This window comes from Melanotaenia boesemani, chromosome 6 (genome assembly GCF_017639745.1).
Source record: "Melanotaenia boesemani isolate fMelBoe1 chromosome 6, fMelBoe1.pri, whole genome shotgun sequence".
Taxonomy (NCBI): domain Eukaryota; kingdom Metazoa; phylum Chordata; class Actinopteri; order Atheriniformes; family Melanotaeniidae; genus Melanotaenia; species Melanotaenia boesemani.
In genome coordinates this window covers 33,684,419-33,705,640 of record NC_055687.1, presented here as the reverse complement: position 1 = coordinate 33,705,640, position 21,222 = coordinate 33,684,419, and the positions used below count along the sequence as shown (strand labels likewise).

The 21,222-nt window shown below is 40.7% G+C and overlaps 2 long non-coding RNA genes across 4 annotated transcripts in view; both read right to left on the bottom strand.

The window, feature by feature from the left end:
• The window catches only part of LOC121642434, a 190,544-nt gene that overhangs the window by 35,908 nt on the left and 133,414 nt on the right, over positions 1–21,222 (bottom strand). The gene's annotated exons all lie outside the window — the stretch shown is intronic.
• Positions 5,994–20,684, bottom strand: LOC121642439. The gene is made up of 3 exons (XR_006010887.1): positions 20,623–20,684; positions 16,688–16,692; positions 5,994–6,005 (listed from the first exon to the last, which is right to left on the bottom strand). It is a non-coding gene; the product is annotated as an uncharacterized LOC121642439 (long non-coding RNA).

Here is a 21,222-nt window from a genome sequence, read left to right as displayed (position 1 = left end):
GCATTTTGTTTCGGGTGTTACTTGTAATGGTGGTGGTGTTGTTTGTGGCATACGTATTTTAAAGTTGTTATTAAACAAATTCTTTGTTGACCAAATGCACTTGAAGAGTTGATTTAGTGGCATTAGGTATTCTTCTTTAAGACACATTATAAATAAAATATCCTTACATCACTAAAGTAACTTTTTTACACACATGAACTTGTGTTTACACCTGTTGGACCCACCGGAGGGTCAGTCGGGCTTAACAGGTTAAAGTCTCGAAACTGATGGCTATTGTCTGATGACACATACGCTTTATAGACATATGGTTGTCAAAATTATTTAATTCTAACAGCTTAATGATTTACTATGAAATAATTGTGATCAACAATTTAATTAACTATTTTTAATTTTTGTATCTCTATGATAACCTGAGCCTAAACAATTGAGCTGGATTGTACAGTCCAATTCACAAGTCATCTCAAGATACTTTTAGACACACAGTCTAATTTAATCCAATTGACTACCAATAATAATCCAGTTAAAACAAGTCCATTACATGATCAAAAATTGTCCAGTTTATAATAACTGTCCATATAAGACAATGAATAAGAAATAACTGCCTAGCTAAGGAATGACTGGATCAAATCTTCACCAATCCTTCATCCTGAGCATGAATGGGGGATTGATTAAGATTTGATGTTCCACTGGTTTGGGGTGAAGAGGACAAAAGAGAGGGGTCAACAAGCATCTTCTCTAAAGCAGGAAGAACTGCTCACATTATGGACATTAGGGTAATAATACACAGACACCTTAAGATGAATAACAGCCTTTTATAGGCAAAGAATACCCCATCATGAATATTAATTTCTTTTATATTTGAAAATCAATATCTGTAAAGGCTGAAAAAAAGTTCACTTTCCTGAAATCCTTGAATGACATCTTTCATTTTGCTCTACAAATTTTAAGCTGTTTTCAGGTTAATAATACTGCTTAGTAAACTTTATCAGTATTTCTTTAAATGCAGGTTTTCAACTATGTTGAATGGTTGGATTTCTTACACATCATCAATCAAATGTGTCATCGGGCGCTGTTATGGTTTCATTTAATCACTTCCTCAAAAGCTTTGAAAATATTGAGTTATAGAAAAGGATCAGCTGAGTCTATGAATTCAGGTCTATGAACTGGGTGGGTTGGTGAGATGATTTTCCACATTTGTGAAATGAGAACTTCTGACCACATTTCTGCTGCAAGTCGATTAAATTTGCCCTTCCAAGTTAACGGGATCCCCCTTTTGTTTGCCTGAAAAGCAAAAGTCCCACACTGGGACTTCAGAGTTTGGCTTTGAAATTAAGTCCAAGACATTAAAGTCAATAGATGCTAATGAAGTTGCTCTGATTGCAGAGAAACTCCTCTCATGCTGTAGAACACGTTTGCACAGAGATGATAATTGAAAGTAAATGAATATGAAAAAATATGCATATGAAATATGTGTTTATTTCCACTCAATAGTTTCTATACATGTGTAGAAAGATGATTATGAAAAGAAAAGTACACCCTTTCCTTTTGCAGGAATCAGACAGCAATCAACTGATTTCCAGACTGGGAATGAAACTTTCAGTTAAGATCCACTAACTTCACACCCTCAAACTTAAGCAAGGATTTTCTGTGCAGCCTTGTTTGCATGCAGAAGCATGCTTTACAAATAAGCAAATAGTCCCTCTACATCTGTGGAGAACTCTGTTAGTTAATGCTGTGATCCACAAAGTCTACATGTAAAATCACGTTAACATTTGATCCTAAACGTTTGTTTTTACAGTGAGCATGAAGCACAGGCAGAACATCAGAAGTGATGCACACTGCAGATTAGTACTGTGCGTTCTCCATGGTAACTGTCTGGACCAGTCTGTTTAATGTCTCTTCGGTCTCCATCAATCTCTGAATTTTACTCTTTTTTTGTCCTGCTCTCTGCCCTCCAGCCTGCGTTCTTGCTTTGAGGGCAGTAAAGTTATAAATACATCTGTGAGCCATGAAAGACCGGGGCATCGTTCCAACCAGCTTCAGTCCTATTTTTCTTGTACCTTCTCTCCCCTCTTCTCATTCCTTTTGTTTTCCTTCATCATAAACATGACTCTTTTTTTACTCTTTACTTCTATTCAAATCCTCTCTTTTCATCAATAATTCCTCTCTCTGTTTCCCTCCTCACCTCCCCCTTGTCTCTCCCCTCTCTGTCTCTACCGAGATAATTAAGTATGCCAGAGATGTGCTGACTTGGCACAATCGACAGCCATAGTGAAAGAGAGAAAGAGGCTAACAGTGACAGAAAGAGGAAGAGAAGTGGAAGGAGACCTTCAGGCTGAGTCTCCTTTCTGCAGTCCAGACTGTGCATCACTGAGAATCTGCTTTGTGTGTATGTGTGTGTTCTGGGCAGGAAGTGAATATACTTGTGTGTGCCTCATCAGGTCACGCCATGTGACAACAAACCTGCACTGTGTAGGGCAGGCATTTACTGGCACAACTTTATGCAGAAATGGCTGCCGTTATGTTGCAAGGAGGTGGCCAGACACCACAAAGGCGACAGAGAAACCACATTTTTTGTGTTTGTGTAGATATATTTAGAATGCTAGAGGCCAAGACTATTGAAACATATGACTGATTAGCTGTGTTGAATGCTGTGTTAAGCAGGAAGGGGTGTCGCTGCTGCACTCTGAGTCTGCTGGCATTCATAGCCCTCACCACCACCTTAGTAAGTCTTAGTAAGCACGTTACGGTCATCCCCAGCCACACGTTATGTTATGTATACATATACACATTAAAACAAAAGAATTGTTTTCTCCCGTTCCACCACTACACAAAGCTGCTCTGTTCGACTGAGATCTGGTGACTGTGGAGGCCGTTGGAGTCCAGTGAACTCATCGTCATGTTCTAGAAAGCAGGTGGAGATGATCTGAGCTTTGTGACATGGTGCATTATCCTGCTGGAAGTAGCATCAGAAGATGCTCCACTGTGGTCATAAAGGGATGGACATGGTCAGCAACAATACTCAGGTAGGCTGTGCTGGTTAAACCAGACCAAATGATCCAAGAGAATATCATACACACCATGACACCACCAGCAGTCTGAATCTTTGATACAAGGTTTGATTCCTGCTTTCATGTTGTTCCCTCCAGATTCTGATCCTACCATCTGAATTTTGGTGAGTCTGTGTGAATTGTAGCCTCAGTTTTCTGTTCTTAGCTGACAGGAGGCACCCGGTGTGGTCTTCTGCTGCTGGAGCCCATCTGCTTCAAGGTTGGACTTGTTGTGAGAGACTTGTCAGAGATGGTTCTGCATTCCCTGAGGTCCTGTTGTCTTTCTATCATCTCCAACCAGTCTGCCCATTCTCCTCTAACTTCTGACATCAACAAGACATTCTGGTCCAGACAACTGCTGCTTACTGGATATTTTCTCTTCTTCAGACCATTCTCTGTAAACCCTAGAGATGGTTGTGTGTGAAAATCCCAGTAGATCAGCAGTTTCTGAAATACTCAGACCAACAGCCATGTCACTTTAATCCCCTTTCTTTCTTATTCTGATGTAAGTCAGTAAGTCGTCTTCACCACGTCTACATGATTAGACGTGTTGAGTTGCTGCCAGATATTGCTCTTAACAGGTGTACCTAACAAATTGATTAGTCAGTGTATAAATATTCACTAAGGTAAACCTCTGTAGCTTTATTTGAGCTGCATGGTCATCAAACTGGTTTCTATCAGGCATCCATCAGTTCGTGTGGTCAAGAAAATGGGGAAAGTGGTAGCAGAGACAAGCAACAATTGCTGTGTTAATAAAACATGGATGACTTCACCATCACATCAATCACTGGTTACTGAACCGCTGTTGTGAAGCAGAGACTTTGGGATTCAGCTAAGTTGGTCTTCTTGGAACCAAATGGGTCCAGGTTTTAACAAGAGGTTGGAAGTGGAGATTGGTACCTGAATGTTGATCTGACATATTCGAGTTGTTTTAAGAAGGACCAGTAGCACCCTGATTACTGAGTCCAGCTAGTGGAACCATAATATTCTGCAGGGGAAATTTATTTTTTTTCAGGAAAGAAGATGACCTTTTCATTTTAAGTGGGAAGTCATGATGAGCGCTTCCTACTAAAACAAATGGCTTCACATCAGGCAGTGGATTATTATGTTCATGTTTTATACAGTCTATGCACACACACACACACGGCTAGGTGAACTACAAAAGTGCCCCAAAGTTTCATAGGAGATCATTTATGGTTCCTCAGATGGACAATTTTGATAGGTCTTAAAAGATAATTAAAAACAAATCATTCCTCTAAAGGTTCTGTCAAACTAAAACATGTATAGATCTCCTTTTGTTTTAGCTTGGGTGATGCTTAAGGTGATAATTAAAATAAAACAAAAACCAAACAACCTCAGATCGCCCCAGGTAGGTGAGCTTACCACCTGAACATACTGACACAGCTGATGATGTGTTTTTCTTTTCATCAATACTGTTTTCCACTTTTTTTTCCCAAGATGACAATGCCAGGATTACTCAGGTTTAAACTGGTGAAAATGGTAAAAATGTTTTTTTGTTGTTCATGTTTTGTTGTGCATTAAATAAAGGTTTACAACATTGTGTTCTATTTTAACTACATTTTACACAGTGTCAAAATTTTGGGGGGACATAAGAGTGATTATGTCTGTAATCATCTCAGCCCTCACACGGACAGGTCAGGCTTGAAGGGTTAACCATGCAATAAGCTATGTTTGAATTTTCTGACTGTAACAACTGAACAGGATAACTGACAGCTGCATGTTGTTCCCAAGCCTTCCCAAGTTCCCAAAATTTCTCCATGAATGTCTGCTTTCCATCAATCAACATTCAGAAACATGGTTTTTAATGCATGCTCAATTAACTTAAGTACATTTTCATACACATCAGTTGAAATTTGAAGGTTTTTACACCAACTCTGTTGACTGTGATGACTCATGCAGCATCTTAAAAGAGCTGCATGAGTCTTGCATGGACATGCATCCATGTAGACACAAGATGGATGATATCTTCATCATGATGAAATTGCCCGACAGCAATGTTGGTGCAGTGTGAGCTAGCCCTCCTCCCGTTTTCTTATCAGTGCATTACTGAGATGAGAAAGAAAACATAAAAATGTGAGCTCTGCTTGTTTTGCAGCTTAAGGTGCTGAGAGCGCATCAGGTTAATATTCACTGCTTAGTGTCGACAAAGAGAAACCTCATAAATATGTCCTCAGGTTGCCTGCTCACTACCAGCTTTAACGCTCTGCCCACGCAATCGCCCACACACATGAATAAGGTACAGGCTCACACATATGTGCACGCAAAACAGACAAGTGCACATGGCACACACACACATGCACGCACGCACGCCCACTTGCTACCTAGCCAGGATCTCAGCAGGCAGGCAGCGCCGACAGGCTGAGCCAAAATAACGACTTAAACTCAGTAACCTCAGCCATCATATCAACAACTGAATCAGAGCAGATAGGCAGTCTGGCTGGCTGGCTGCTCAGCTAAACAAATCAAGGACGGTTAAATGAACATGCAATGAAAAAGATGTGTCCTTGCTCCATGTAGGAGTCATTGGTTTGCGATGAAAATGTTAAATGCTTTTAAATCATTTTGAGAACGCTTATATGTCAACACCCAGTTTGTTCAATCACCTGTGCCAGCTATTTAAGCTGAAACGAGAGGAAGACTGAGAGCAAAATAGCTGTGTGATAATGTAAATTTATAATACTCTACATGTTTTTGTTGAGAGGATTTTTTTATATTCAATATGCTCTGCCTTTTTTTCACAACACCCTGCTAAAGTGTTTTTTTTTCTTATTTCACATAATCAATACAGAATAAAAATGCTTTCCTATTCAACCAAAGTGGCAATAACCCATAAATCATTACATCATCCATTATTGTGGAGCTAATGAGTGAATTTCTGATGGGGAAAAGATTTGTAAAGCAGCACAAAAATGCATCTATTGTTCTACAGCTGCACTATTTCAAAGACTGATAAAAGGCATGTGATGAGCACAGAAGAAAAATCCATCCCTGCACAGGAAGCATTCAGGCGAATCCCAGAGTTGAAGGTCACACATGTTTTAGCAGTGCTCAGAGCCCATTACATGATTATTGTGGTTAATGCATGGAAATAGACTGAAAGCATGTAAATCTGCCTCCAGAGGAGTGCTATCCATGATTCTGCCAGGGCACAGTGCTGCACAGATTAACATAGTGTCTTTTAGTTTATGGACAGCTGGAAAATGCAGCTGATATGTTTTCCCTGAAGACACGCCCTTGGGTGTTTCCACCAGGCCGATGCAACATGACAACATGTATCTCCACAGCAGCCTCGCAGCAGGACGTAGCTGTGCTGTGCTGCACTACAAGGATCATATCGCAGCTGTGTTTTGTTACTGTTGATGTAAATGGGACCTCTCCTGCTGCTGATACTGCTCACTAAATGCTCTCCACTGGCTAATTGGCAGGAGCTTCTACTGTGTGGATGGTATGGCAAATACTGATGTGTTTATCAGATTTGGTGAAGCTTTAAATGACTATCTTATATAAAATATGAATTTAAAAACACAATAAACTACATGTGAGTTAAACTGTATATTTATTTAGAAACATTAGGAAAAAAAGGAACGCAAGGGCTTGCTCTGCCTTAGTTTGGCACCTTCAGAATACAACTCAGAGCATCAAGAAATTTAATTCATTACTTTATTTATTTAAATTATGGTTACCGTATTAATAAAATTAATACCTGGAGTCAGAGTAAATTGGTTCACTTTTTAAAAGCTGCGATAAATGGCACAACCTGTAAGCTGCAGGATGGATGTACGAGGAAAGAAACTAACAGACAACATATCATCCACTTAAAATAGCCACTAAATAATAATAATAATAATCATCATCATCATCATCATCATCATCATCATTATCCCCTTCAGACATTATCACCAGTATCACCACATTGCCAGTGACAGTCTGGATGAGATTCATTCACGTTGATGACATTTAAGCTGGAATGAAATATTTCGAAGTAATCTAACCACAGACTGGGCTTTAAACATTCATCACTTTTTTCAAAGTCTTCAGCAAAGCTGCAGCTGCAGTATTTCTCTGAATAGATGGAAATTTTCCTTCTATAGAGGACGACTTTCTGTGTTGTCTTTGATGCTGTCTAAGCTGTCACTGAAAGTCAAATTTAGCTTAGCCATCATCTTCTTCTCTCCCAACACCTCAACTGGTGGATCCGAGGGGCACTCCAGTCCATAGCTGTTCTGTACTGGGATGTCTCTGTACAGCAATGGACAAAAGCTGACGTCAGATCGAGCTGCATCCATCCCTGATAAATACGTCAGATTTGACTTCTATCAAGTCTGACAAAGAGTAAAATTGTGACGTGTGTGACTGTTAAGTTTTACTAAACGCTCATTCACATAATTACACACAGGTCTATATACCATGACTGTAGCCCCTCCCATCAGCTGTCATGGGGTCTGTTTTGATCAATAAAATCAGGTGTCACACACCTATGGCCTTTTCACAGTAGCACCCACTTAGCCCCTACCTTAATTCAGCCGACACCACACCACACCACCCCGGTTTTGATTGTTCCCATTACAATACAGAGCAATTAAGACCGTATTCTGGGGTCGTCTTTGCAAGGCGGCAAGTATCGTAAAAGTAATTTGTTTGTGACGCACAAGGAAAAATAATGCAGGCTTTGAGCTCGTGATTTACGTGCTGCTTTGTTTAATGCTCATAATCAGAAAATGGTTAAAACAGAGCCAACCACTGGGCTAGATTCATACAATTGACATCACAAATGCCTCACTGACTATTAAATTACTCTAAATGTAGAACTTATCTAGAATTGTTACCATTTTGTAAGTTCAGCCTCTCTTAGATTTTACTGGATTCCACCATATTCAGTCATTGCTAGATGTATTTTAACCCCCATGTTTTAACTGACATCTGAATAAGGAATAATTCTATGTAATACATGGCTCTTCACCAGAATCTCAATAGAGAAATTATGTAAAGACAAGTGCATTAGATTTACTTTTTATTAAAAGACTATTTTTTATACAGGTATGTACAAAAGTCGAAGTGGTCATGTCCACCTAAGCGGCGTTATGCTCGAGCTCAGCTCTCCTCAGTGCTGCTTTCTGCCCTCTTGCTTCCCGTGCTTTTTCCAGCACTGTTTGGAGCTCCGTGGAAACCCGTGGGCCGCCATTAAATCTGCTAGTTGCTGGAAAGCCTTCTCCGTTACACCGTCCAGCTCACTCTGCATTTTTTCATCTGCCAACAGCACAAAAAAGTCTTCCCCTCAGTATTGGACCATGTATTGTTTTTGAAACCCCATCTCTGCTGCTGCTGTGGCCAATGTTAGTATCCACAGTCGTGGCTTCGAGCTTTTAAAGATGGTTGAGTCGGGAGTCGCTTTCATGACTCATTCCATGGCGTCAAATTCTGGTCAGTTGTAGCCTGCTATCTTGACACGTCATGATTTTCAGCCTGGCTCCACACCTTCAAAACCCCAACGAAGTAGCTGCTAAAATGTATCCACTCGCCCCAGAAAAATCCTGATGGGAACACCCGCAAATCGGGAAGAGTGGTGTCAGGCTGGGTTAATTGAGTACTAGTCGGAAAAGGCCATTACTTTTAGCCCACCTTAATCATCTCGTCCTCTCAACTTTGTTTTTTCAAGATAACAATTAAAAAGAAAGAAAAAAGAAAAAAAGCACCTGCAGTTTGGCACACTGCTGATTTAGAGCACTCTGGTGTGCATTAACATAATTCCAAGGTGGAAAGACATCAGCAATAGTCTTAGAGGAGCAACTGCAGCTGTTCATAAATTTGTGAAGGATTTTGAGGTAATATCCAAACAACTAGGAGTCCATCATTTATCAGTGTCAGTGAGTGTTGGCTAATACTGATTCTCCATGTAATGTTTACATTTTGCATCTCTCACTGAGTCATTAAATGGTGAAAAAAGTGATATATTCATGCTAGTAAAATAACTGCCGTGTGTAAATTATCAATGAATTTTGAGAAATAGCTTCACCTGACTCTGTATTGATATGCAAATTAGCCATGTGCTAATCACCATAGACTGTTCTAGCTGACTTAAAACAACAGAAATCAGAAAGTAAGGTGACTCAGTGACTTGATACTGATTTTTCAAAGGTGCCTGATTGGGAAGTCAGTCTGATAGACTTGATCAGGATATCCTTAGTTCCCAGTCATCCAAGACTTGGATGTCCCAGAGCCACATCTCACACTCTACAGGCCTCAGTTGGTATGTCAAATGTCAAAGTTTGTGTGCAATTAGAAGAAAACTGAAAAAGTATGATTATTCAGAAGGGTTGCAATGTACAAGCCTCTTCTGTCTAAAAAAATCATGGCAGCACAAACACCTGATACAAAGTCAAGCACAGCAGTGAAGGCTGATGATGTGGGTTTAACCTGGGTACCTGAAGACCATAGCATCTACATGAACTCTTCTGTATTCTAAAATATTCCAGAGTCAAGCATGAGATCATTTGTATGACATCTAAAGTTTGGACAAAACAGGGTCATGCAACAGGAGAATGATTCAAAGCAATGATCCTGTTGGCAAATTTACAGAAGAATATAAGAAAAAAACAAAAGAATCAAGGTGTTTTAATGGCCTGATTCAAATCCAGACTCCAAACCTGTCTGAAATAAACTGAAAACTAAAACCTACAACTGAAAGATGTAGTGTTTTCCTTCAGTTGTAACTAGTCACTGGAATGAACTGTTGGATGGTAAATAAAATGGACAGTATCACACAACCGACAGTCTTACATTGTCAAGATCAGTTCATACAGGGCCATACACTTTTGCTTTATAGACTTAAAACAGTACAGATTTAACATTTACTTATGACTCCTAGGCAAACTAACACAAAGAAATGGAAATCAGGTGAAGATGATGACTTACTGTGTCTGATTCAGAGCATTTCTGGCATATAACTTACACACAGACACACACGTGTCAATGTGATAATTATGAGGAATAAATATGGATGCACATATGTGCATATTCATAGACACATGTGTGCAAGTATGTTGCAAATATTGTGAGTTCATTGCATATACACATGCATGGAAACACACAGATTCATACCTTCAGCAAAATGCAAAAACACATACAATTATCTTGTCAGGCAGCATGACTTTGCTGCACCACTATGCACCATTCTAAAGAATGTGCCACATGGTGCACATTTATAATACTCTACATGTTTAAGAATTGTTTACCAGTGGGATCAACTGATGAAGCTCTCCAAAACCAAGATAAGAGAGACAGAGAGAAAAATTCAAACAATTTCTTCCAACCGTTCTGGTGGGTAACGTGAGATTGCCTCTTGACAACCTTTAAGTGCTAATATGGTCTCAAAAAATACAGAGAATGCAGTATTACATGCTTCACTGAGACATGCTGAATAAACCACATGTCGGTGAACACACATACTCTAATGTGTCTGCTTGAACACAGTGCAAACTGACTGCAATAAGAAAGTCTGCAAAAAGCTAAAGGGAGGTGGAACTGGAGAGCCGTTTAACCACCATTGGTGCATCCTGGGCATGTCACTGTAAAGGAGAAGATCTTCACAAGGGACATGAAACTTTTAGCCATGAGTTTTCATCCATAATATTTACCCAGAGAGTTTATCTGTGTTGTTCTGGTAGCGATTTATATTATACTTGGTACCGCTGCACAGCCTGTGATGTCATCAACTCCATCGTTGCTAGGCTACAAACACAGCATCCTAACACATTCATTGTAATCTCTGGAGACTTCAACAACATCCCTGTCTGCAACATTACCAACAATTTAACAGATGTTGGACTTTATTTATGTAAATGTTAAAAATGCATCCAGCTCTTCTGCCCTGCCTCCTTTAAGAAGATCAGACCATAATCTGGTTCTTCTCACCTCCATCTACAAGCCTGTCATTCAGTAACAACCAGCCATCTTTTAAAACCTGGTCTAATGAAGCCAAAGATGCTCTGAAAGGGTGCTTTAAGGTCACAGACTGGAATGTCATCTGTGAACCACATGGAGATGGCATCAATGCCATGACTGAGTGTGTGACAGATTATATCAACTTCTGTGTGAACAGCATCGTCTTAACAAGAACAGTGAGACACTTCCTCAATAAAAAACCCTGGATCACCAGTGACCTGAAAAAGCTGCTAAACAATAAAAAAAAAGCCTTCAGGGATGGAGACAGGGCGCTATTGAAGACAACACAAAAACAACTTAAAACAAAGATGAAGTGCAAGGAGGACACCATGAAAAAGTTAGAAAGCAGCTCCAGCAGAACAACGTGAGGGATGTGTGGTGAGGAATGAAAAATATCACTGGTTTCAAATTAAAGGGGGATCAGACTGATGGAGGTCTGGAGAGAGCTAATGAGCTGAACATGTTCTTCAGTAGGTTAATTTCAGAACAAAGCTCAGCATGCCTTGTTGTAGTACCTAAAAAATCCTAACCATCTAAACCAAATGACTACAGACCAGTAGCCCTAAACTGTTCTACAGTGTGTCCTAATTCAGGGTCTGCACACAAGTGCAGATTCGTCGGCTACATTCGTTATCATGGTGCACCAAGCACTATCATAGCTCCAAAAATTAGAAGGAGCCTCCGAATCCAGCCTTCAAATCTGCACTTCGTTCTCGTTGCTCCCAGAATTTATTGAGCACAAGATGGTGGCAAATGATCCACCAAGCTCAGAAGAGTAAGTTTTAGATTTCAAGAAAAAAAAACTTTTGCTTCCCCTTCCTGAGCCGCTTGATGGTGGACCAGAATCATCTTGAAGCCGTCCGGAAATCATTCTCCATGGCTCCTCCAAACAAACAAGTTTTTGCTTTAGCAACCGCCGACGCTGCGTTTCGCTTAGCCTGCCGATGCCCATCAGCTGGTTCCCACAGGCCAAAAAGGCCAGATCGGACTCTTTCTTCAGCTTGACGGCATCCCTCACTGCTGGTATCTACCAAAGAGTTCAGGGATTTTCGCCACGACAGGCACCAACAACCTTATGGCTACAGCTCCAGTTGACCGCCTCAACAATAGAGGCACAGAACACAGCCCACTCAAACTCAATGTCCCCCGCCTCACCAGAGTTGAAACTTTGCTGGAGATGGGAGTTGAAACAGGGGACTCCACCAGACGTTCCCATCAGACCCTCACAACACACTTGGGTTTGCCAGGCCTGACAGTCATCCTCCCCCACCATCTGAGCCAACTCACCACCAGCTGGTGATCAGTTGACAGCTCCGCCCCTCTCTTCACCCAAGTGTCCAAGACATGCGGCCACAAGTAAGACGATACGGCTACAAACTCGATCATCAAACTGCGGTCTAGAGTGTTTTGGTGCCAAGTGCACATGGGGACACTCTTATGCCTGAACGTGGTGTTTGTTATAGACGATCCATGATGAGTACAGAAGTCCAACAACAAAACACCACTCGGATTCAGATCAGGGGGGCTATTCCTCCCAATTACGCCCCTCCAGGTCTTACTGTCATTGCCCATGTGAGCATTGAAGTCCCCCAGCAGAACGAGGGAGTCCCCGGAAGGAGTGCTCTCCAACACCCCTTCCAAGCATTCCAAAAAGGGTGGGTACTCTGAACTGCTGTTTGACAACAGTCAAGACTGGTGCCCCCACCTGAAGGCAGAGGGAGGCTACCCTCTCATCCACCGGACTAAACCCCAAAGTACAGGTGCCAAGTCAGGGAACAATGAATATGCCCACACCTTCTCGGTGCCTCACACACACACACACACACACACACACACACACACACACACACACACACACACACACACACACACACACACACACATGCACACACACACACAAACAGGGGTCCCAACCACAAGCAAGTATCAGAGCATATCTTCTGCAGATGTCTCACTACTCTATCAGCAGGTTTACGTTGATGAATATATTGAAGTAATATTTAAGTATCATCTGTATTAAGCTGAACTGTTTGACTTCTACCATGCAGAGCACTGCAGAGGTTGGTCTGAATAAGCCAGACTGCTACTTGTGATATTCATAGTCACTCATCAATGAAAAACAAATCAGCAGAAGCTTTAGAATTATCCATGCAAAGGTTAAGTGTATACAGTATAAGCCTGTGCCTGATATAAATGTATTCATCAGGAACATTAGGTCTTGTTCAAAGTGTCAATATCACAGTATACGAACTCCCAGCCCCCACATTTATTTCAATGAGGGCATTATAAAGGGCTGCCTGACAATCCTCTCTGGCAAGTGGCTGCAATATGAACAAGCCTAAACCCTGGAATACTGCTGTCTAAAGTGAGAAAGAGTCCTAAATCAACTCTGCAATCCTGTTAAAATGTATGTTTCTCGGTAGGAATCAGAATTGACGGTGGGTGCTGAAGCAACTTCTTTTTAAGTGCAGAAATGAAATATAGCAGATCATGAAATTTGAATTAATTGCCTTGAGCATGTGTGCGATTATCTCCTGATTATTCTGAACGGTTTGGTTTTGTTTCGCACAACTGATTTTTCTCAGCATTCTTGGTCCCACAGGGTTAAGATCTTTTACTCTCTACCTACTTACTATTGCTCTGCAGCAAGATGCCTTTTCAGAGATACAATTAAAGCATAAAACTAGTGTGTTGAACTCCGGGGAGCCTTAGGACATTGGTAGAGTAATTGTCTTGGGGAAATCTGCTATTCAAACAACTGTGAGAAAAACTGTTGTATAGAAATGTAACTTTGATCAAAGTTAAGCTGGTTCAGTGTCTCCAAACCAGTGGGAAGAAACTAAAAGAAATTTACAACTGGTTGAAGCCTCAAAATGTTGCATATGATTCAAGTCCTACACAGACGGATAGAAAAGAGTCAAATATCCTCCACTGTGTCTGAGGCGTCAGCCCCTGTCAGCAGACAAGCAGAAGGGCAGGATGTCCCCATGTAATAGCCATGAGCTGTCTGTCATTTTATAGATGGACGAGGACTCCACATTAGTACAATTCAATATGGATCGACTGCTGTGGGAGACCACAATGTGAGAGACGGAGCAGAGGAGGGAGGAGGGTAGGACGACAGACAGAGTGAGATAAATGGCGATGGACAGAAGAAGGTGGCCACAGAGGGAGGGAAAAATGTGAGAAAATGTGTCTGAGGCAGAAAAGGAAGAGACGAGAAAAAAGAGAAGAGAAAGACAGGCTGGGATTTAAAGTGACTTGTATTTGGTCTCTTTACAATATCTCAACGACCGCAGGGAAAGTGTCAGAAAATGTAGCCGAAAGAAAAATGACACTTGTTAGATTGTGAGAAACTTTTCCACATTTGAAAAGTGCCAATGCTCTATTTTTCTTCCATTGTGGTTCCTGTGAGAGGTCATTGTTACTTCTCTTTCTTTTCTACAGAGGATACATGGGAGAATTGACAAGTTGCATTATGATCCAGTAGACAACAGTGGATACCGTCTGAGACTAAGAAATGTCATATTATTTGTTGACTACAGAATTTCTTCGAGGATAGTGAGAAACATAAGAGTTAGATAATAAAATGGAATATAGTAGATGGCTTGATGCAGATTTGGGATAGAATATTGGTGAACAAAGGAAAACAGTTGCAGTGAAATGTATCGGAAAAGAAAAATTGTCAACGAACCATCCTTTTTCACTTTTGAGATGTCAAAGTTGGATGAAATGCGGCATGAACATTTAGAGCAGCCCTCTCAAAGCATGACAACATAACAGGGAAGCAGCTAGGTTGATGGCACACTGTTGTGTCGTGCTTTAGGGGTGGGGTGGGACTCGATTAAAAAAGTTAATCTAATTAATTACAAGCTTTGTAATTCATTAATTTCAATGAATCCCATTTTAATCGCATAACAATATTTGCTTTTAAAAAGCAACAGTTTTTTTTAAATGGATTTTAGTGGACGCTGGTTGAACACTAAACATGCTTTCACGTTAGTTTCCAAAAGTCTCCAATAACACCTGAAAAGTCTTGATTTGTCCCCAGTCGCTTATTTGAAATAGTGCAGGGGTCTCCAACTCCAGTCCTCATGAGCTACTGTCCTGCAGGTTTTAGATGTCTCCTTCTACAACACACCTCTGAACAAGCCTGTTAATGACCCAGTGATTTGAGTCAGGTGTGTTGCATCAAGGAAAAATCCAAAACCTGCAGGACAGTAGCTCACGAGGACCGGAGTTGGAGATCCCTGAAATAGAGTAATTTGATTTGTCTGAAAACTCGCTAAATATAGCACCAAAGTAGTTAAATTAGCAAAACAGTTTTAGCCGAGCTCTGAGGTGTCCATCAACGCTCCACGTTGTTTGGAATAAAAAACTGCAATTAAATGCATACATTTTTTTTTTTTTTTTTTTTTTTGCAATTAATCGTAATTAACGCATTAAAGTCCCACCCCTAATTTATGTTGTGTAAGAAACCAACTTATTGCAACTGTTTTGACTTCTGAGTTACACTTCATTAGAACATTGTGGTTCCTTACTGGTTAGGGGAAGACAACAGCATGACCATATTAGAGTTAGCAATCAAATCTACTTGGTTTGGGTAAGAAAACCATCATGGTCAATGCTGAAACATTCCATTCTTGTTTGGGTTTGGCAATAACATAATTTGATTAAAGCTAGAAAACCTCTTTTTCCACTGTTACAGCAACCCTCACCTTTATGAATGCTATCTTCAAAATGAACATCCAACTGCTTTCATGATCACTAGAGGCCTTGCAACCTTAGACATGCAATATTATCATAAAGCAGGAAAGTAACTTAGAAAAAACAAATATTTCAGGTTTAGATTATTCATTTAATGTGCAGTGGAAAAAACTTTTTGCATGTAAAGAGAACAGTTCAATCTAAATTTTGTTTCTATTATGTTAAAATGTTATACACTCACCACCTTCTAGTACCAGTAGTACTTTTACCTTTAGAACTGCTTTGATTCTTGGTGGTGTAGATTCAATAAGCTGTAGGAAGCATTTCTTCATATCCATGTTGACATGACAGCATCACACAGTTGCTGCAGGTTTGTCAGCTGCACATCCATGATGAGAATCTTCATCTTCATCAACCGTTCCACCACATCTCAAAGCTGCTCTATTGGATTGAGATCTGGTAACTGAGGAGATCATTGAAGTACAGTGAACTTGGTTGGAACCAGTGGTTATTTGACTTCCTGTTGCTTTTTCTCCAACCTGTCAGCCCATTCTCCTCTGACCTCTGACATGTTGGTTCAGACAACTGCTGCTCACTGGATATTTTATTTTTCTGACCATTCTCGGTAAACTCTAGAGATGGTTGTGTGTGAAAACCCCAGTAGATTCTGCAATACTGACATGCCATGTTCAAAGTCACTTAAATCCTCTTCCTAAGGCTTGGTGCACATATAAAGATTATCGGGCTGTTTTTGTCCTGATTACGCCCATTCATGACCAGGAACGGCAAATGTCCCTTTCTCTTACATCTTATAAGATTTTCCTATAAAGTTATCATTTGGTTTGAGGTGTATTAAGACCGAATTCGTCCCAACAATCGGCTCCAAAACAGGTCCTGGATGACAATCGGAAGTATGGAACATGTTCAATATTTACGACCAAAAGTCTTCATGTGTGTGGAAAGACGACGACTCCTAAGCTGTGACTGTGTGGATTGTGACGTGAACAGAATGCAGCCAATCAGAGAGCGAGCTGACTGGGGAGCAAGGAAGGATATAAAGTCCGCATTCAAGCTGTCTCCAGTCTGGTATTTATTTCAGATCTGGTTTTCTCTGTTAATAATAGTCCCAAGACCACCATCATTCCCTCGTCTTGTATATCCTCTTCCATGCTGGGTGTTGAGTTGCCATGGTTCTTCTTCGTTTTTCTGGTTGTTGCCATGGTTCTTCTTCTTTGTTTTTAATAGATCACAATTGATCACACGGGATTTCTGACTCGGAGGACTAGATCGTAGATCGGTTGCGGGACAGCATCTTTATATGTGCGCTGTTCTGTGCTGAGATTATCGGACCACACCACACACAAAATGATCAAAACTGTTAAATGCCAGATTTTTTTATCTTACTGTGTGAAGTCGCTAACAGATCAAAAAACTTTCATCAGATTTAAAAAATCCTTATGCGTGTATCAGGCCAAAGTGTTAATTAAGTACTATGATGCAGACAACCAAAAATGTAATGTCCAGGTATGTTGATACCAGGTCAGAGAAGGTTAATGAGTAAGTGTGTACAAACTTTTGTCTAGAAATTTATCATTGCAAAAGATCATTTTGATTCGACTGCCAAAAGATTAATTAAAGATGTACATTCATAAGCAAAAAAATAAATTAAATTACTCCTTTTTTTTTTTTAATAGAAGGGGCTTCAGAAGACGAATCTGCTGTTTTACAACATGTGAGAGAGTTACGCCAACAAGCGAGGGTGTTAATGAGAGCAACAAGTAACGTTCCAATGCTGGTGAAGTAGCCTTTGGAGCTGCCTGAGCTGTAAAAATACTTGCTTTCATACAGAACACAATGCATACAGTAACAAACACCATGGCTATCCGTGTGGATTAAAAAGTAGAGAAAAGAGCTACACACGGGCCAAGCAAGGCCAAGTGAAATGTCACGCTTTATATGTGTGTGCATGTTTCAGACAGTGATTGTTTTACCTGACATGAACCCTGCTGGGTAAACAAAACCCTGCATTAGCCTTGCAGCTATCGACCACCCGTGTCTGCCTACATCTGAATGTTGCCGCGTTTGTTTACTATCGCTCGATGACTTCATTCCCCTCTTCGCCCCCTCAGGGCCTCAGCAGAGCAGAGACTGACCAGAGCGAACCCAGACACTCACACACACAGCTGATAAATTATGTAATAAAAGTGCTTTGAGAGTAGATAGAAAGCCTCACTCTGGAGTGATTCCTTAGCTGATGCAGGCGCTGACCACACTAATAATAACAGTAGGAAGTATACTTATATCTATAGATAAACTAGAGTGTGTGTGTGTGTGTTAAGAACTGATGCTGGCACATTCAGCAAAATCTTAACTATGCTATACACACCAGCCCCACTATGCCCTATGTTTAGTTTAAATAACTAAAACCGAGTACCAGAGAGCAGCCTGCTGCGTGATGAGTCAACCTGGTTGAGTCAGTCTATCAGTGTGGTTTCGTTAAAGCTCACAGACTGTGATTTCTGTGATCCCATCTGCCTGAGAATAAAACTTCTGTCAGCTACCTTGTGCTCACAGAGCCACCTCTAAGCCACCAAGCTGTCTTGATCTGAAAAATGAAATTGCTTGGACCAAGACCTGTAGAGTGGATCACCATTCCTGTGTGTGATCTGTTCAATGTTGCTGATGGAAAAAATCACAAAGGGATTCAGCAAACAAAAATGCCAGAATGTGAAATTTACTGCAGCTCTATGAAAATCTGGTCTGAAAAGCGACATCTTTGACAATTATTGTTATCACCTTTAGAGGTCTGTTTATTTCAACACAGCCCTGAATCTGTCTCACAGAAGCCAATTCCAGGGACCAGATGCATGAACAAAGCATACACCAAAAAAAAGATGTTTCTCTTACACACAAACTCACCTAAACAGAAAACCTTCACCTCTAATCACTAAATGAAGCAGAATTCATTTTCTCTACCTCGCAGAAAAGTGTTCAATTTCTATTGTGGTTTAATTTAAATCCTTCTTTGCATCCATTTCCCTGATTGAGCAATTCAAGCAAAAATACTAATCAAATTCACTAAATTATTCAGCCAGTCATGTACACATGAGGTTAGTTTTCCATCTATTTCCATTTAGCACATTCACAGAGGTTTTGGCAATAAATGGCAAATATATACTTGCTTTTAAACCTCACATTTGTGGATTCCGTGGTGTGCACCACATTCCGTGGTGTGCACCACATTCCGCGGTGTGCACCACATTCCGGCTGTGCACCACATTCTGCGGTGTGCACCACATTCCGGTTGTGCACCACATTCCGGCTGTGCACCACATTCCGCGGTGTGCACCACATTCCGCGGTGTGCACCACATTCCGCAGTGTGCACCACATTCCGGCTGTGCACCACATTCCGGCTGTGCACCACATTCCGGCTGCGCCCCGGCCGTTTTAGTCAGTGGTTTGGTTCACACCAGGTGCGATGCAAAGCATGTGTGGCTCTCCACTAAACATACACATCGAGTCTATTTTTGACAGACCACTCATCCAGAATGTGTCAGCAGTTCAGATATGGCCAGACAGGAAATCAGACACGGGAGAAGTAAAAGCTTCCAGTAATTTTCAAAATAAAAGCCCCAATGCAGATTTGCACTTGCTAAACCATGTAAACATTACGTGATTAATCGGTCACTGGGTTTCAGTGTTTTTTTTCATCATGGACTATGAAATGTTTATCCTGAAAGTGACGAATCACAAGATTTTCCAGTTCTCCTGTGATTTCGTGATCTCACTGATCCAGCTAAGCAGACTGCACTTGTGGGCATTTGTTACCAGAAGATTCCATTAGGGGCCAGATTGGATAATTTAGACTGAATAGAGTTGCTGAATATCAGGATTTATTAGGATTCTGGTCAAACTGGTCTCTTAACTGCCCCCTACTGGTTACTTGCATGTTGCAGCTTGCAAGCATGCAGTGTTTATTTATTAGGACGTGAACAAACAATACTTCAAAAAAATGCAAAATACATGAGGCATCCATTATGAGGATGATTAAAAGCAAGTATGTTTTCACATTTATCCATTAATCTATGGAGAGAGACAGCTGTTCATTACTCTCTGTATTCAGTTCACACATAAGCAGAGATGGGACTCGTGTCTGAGACTTGGACTTGGGTCACACTTAAGTTGCATTTCCAGTGACTTCAGACTCAACACATGTTCGCGATTTGAGACTCGTAACAATCTTTTTTTTTCATGATCTTCTCTCTGTCAGAGCTTCTGTCTGCTTTCTGTGTTATCTGCTGTCATTTCCCCAAACGTAACACTGATGTAACATTACACAACCACAGACGTCCGCACATTCAATCATTTAAAACAATGGCAACACATCTGTTGCTGCAGTACCATTGTAATTTTGGGGTATTAAAAACTTAATAAAAAGTGACAAATAAAAGAGCAGCAAACTGCAACATCTGTGGTATAAAAATCCAGGATGATGGATCCACCCTCACCCACCTAAAACACACCTGGAGAGGTTAATCACCAGCTATGTCCCAATTCAGGGTCTGCACACTTCGGAGTGTGCAGACTACGTAGGCTACGGAGTGTCCTACGTAGTCTGCACACTTCGGAGTCCGCTTAACGTTCTTGAAATAGCACATTTTAGTGAACGTTAACATGACTGAGTAATAATGTGAAAAAAAAAAAAAAAAAAAACACACAACTATCTCAGGCTCTGTTGTTTTCCAGCCGGTACACACTTCATTAACCCCTTAAAAATCCTCAAATGTCAAATATGACAGAATTTTAATGCCACCGTTTAACAAACATGTTTTTAATGTACTTGGTTTTGTCACATTTCTACTAAAGTGTAGTTTGAAAAAATAAAAGAAAAAGAAATGTACTTCTGAGCTTGGCTGCTCATTCGCCACCATCTTGTGCGCAATGAATTTTAGGAGAAAAGAGGCCGCGAAGGATGCATCACCAGCCTTCGTTTAAGGCCAAACAAAGTGCGGGTTTGTAGCGTGAATTTAGAGGCTCCTTCAAATCCACTGAATGTGTGAAAAAGTGAGATTACTGAACACTTTGCCATAATGACGTGAAACTGGTACCAAACTCGGTTTAGACCCACTGCAAACAATGTGGTTTTAGTGGGTCTGTTTATTAAAAAAACTATTGGAAAAGTTGTTTCTAAATTAGTAATAAATATATTGGATCTTAATTAGTTAAAATTAATTCATTTATTACCTGTACCACATTTATCCATTACGGGTCATGGGTAAGCTGAAGCCTATCCCAGCATTTTAACAGGTGAGAGGGAGATACACCCTGGACAGGTCACCAGTCCATCGCAGGGCCAACACAGATAGGGACAAACAACACACACTCACTCCTAGGGAGAATTTAGTAACCAAATGTAAAATGCAAAAACCTGTAATTTAATTAATTAAACAATTAACCTTTGGACAGTGGGAGGGAGCTGAGTACTCGGAGGGAACCCACGC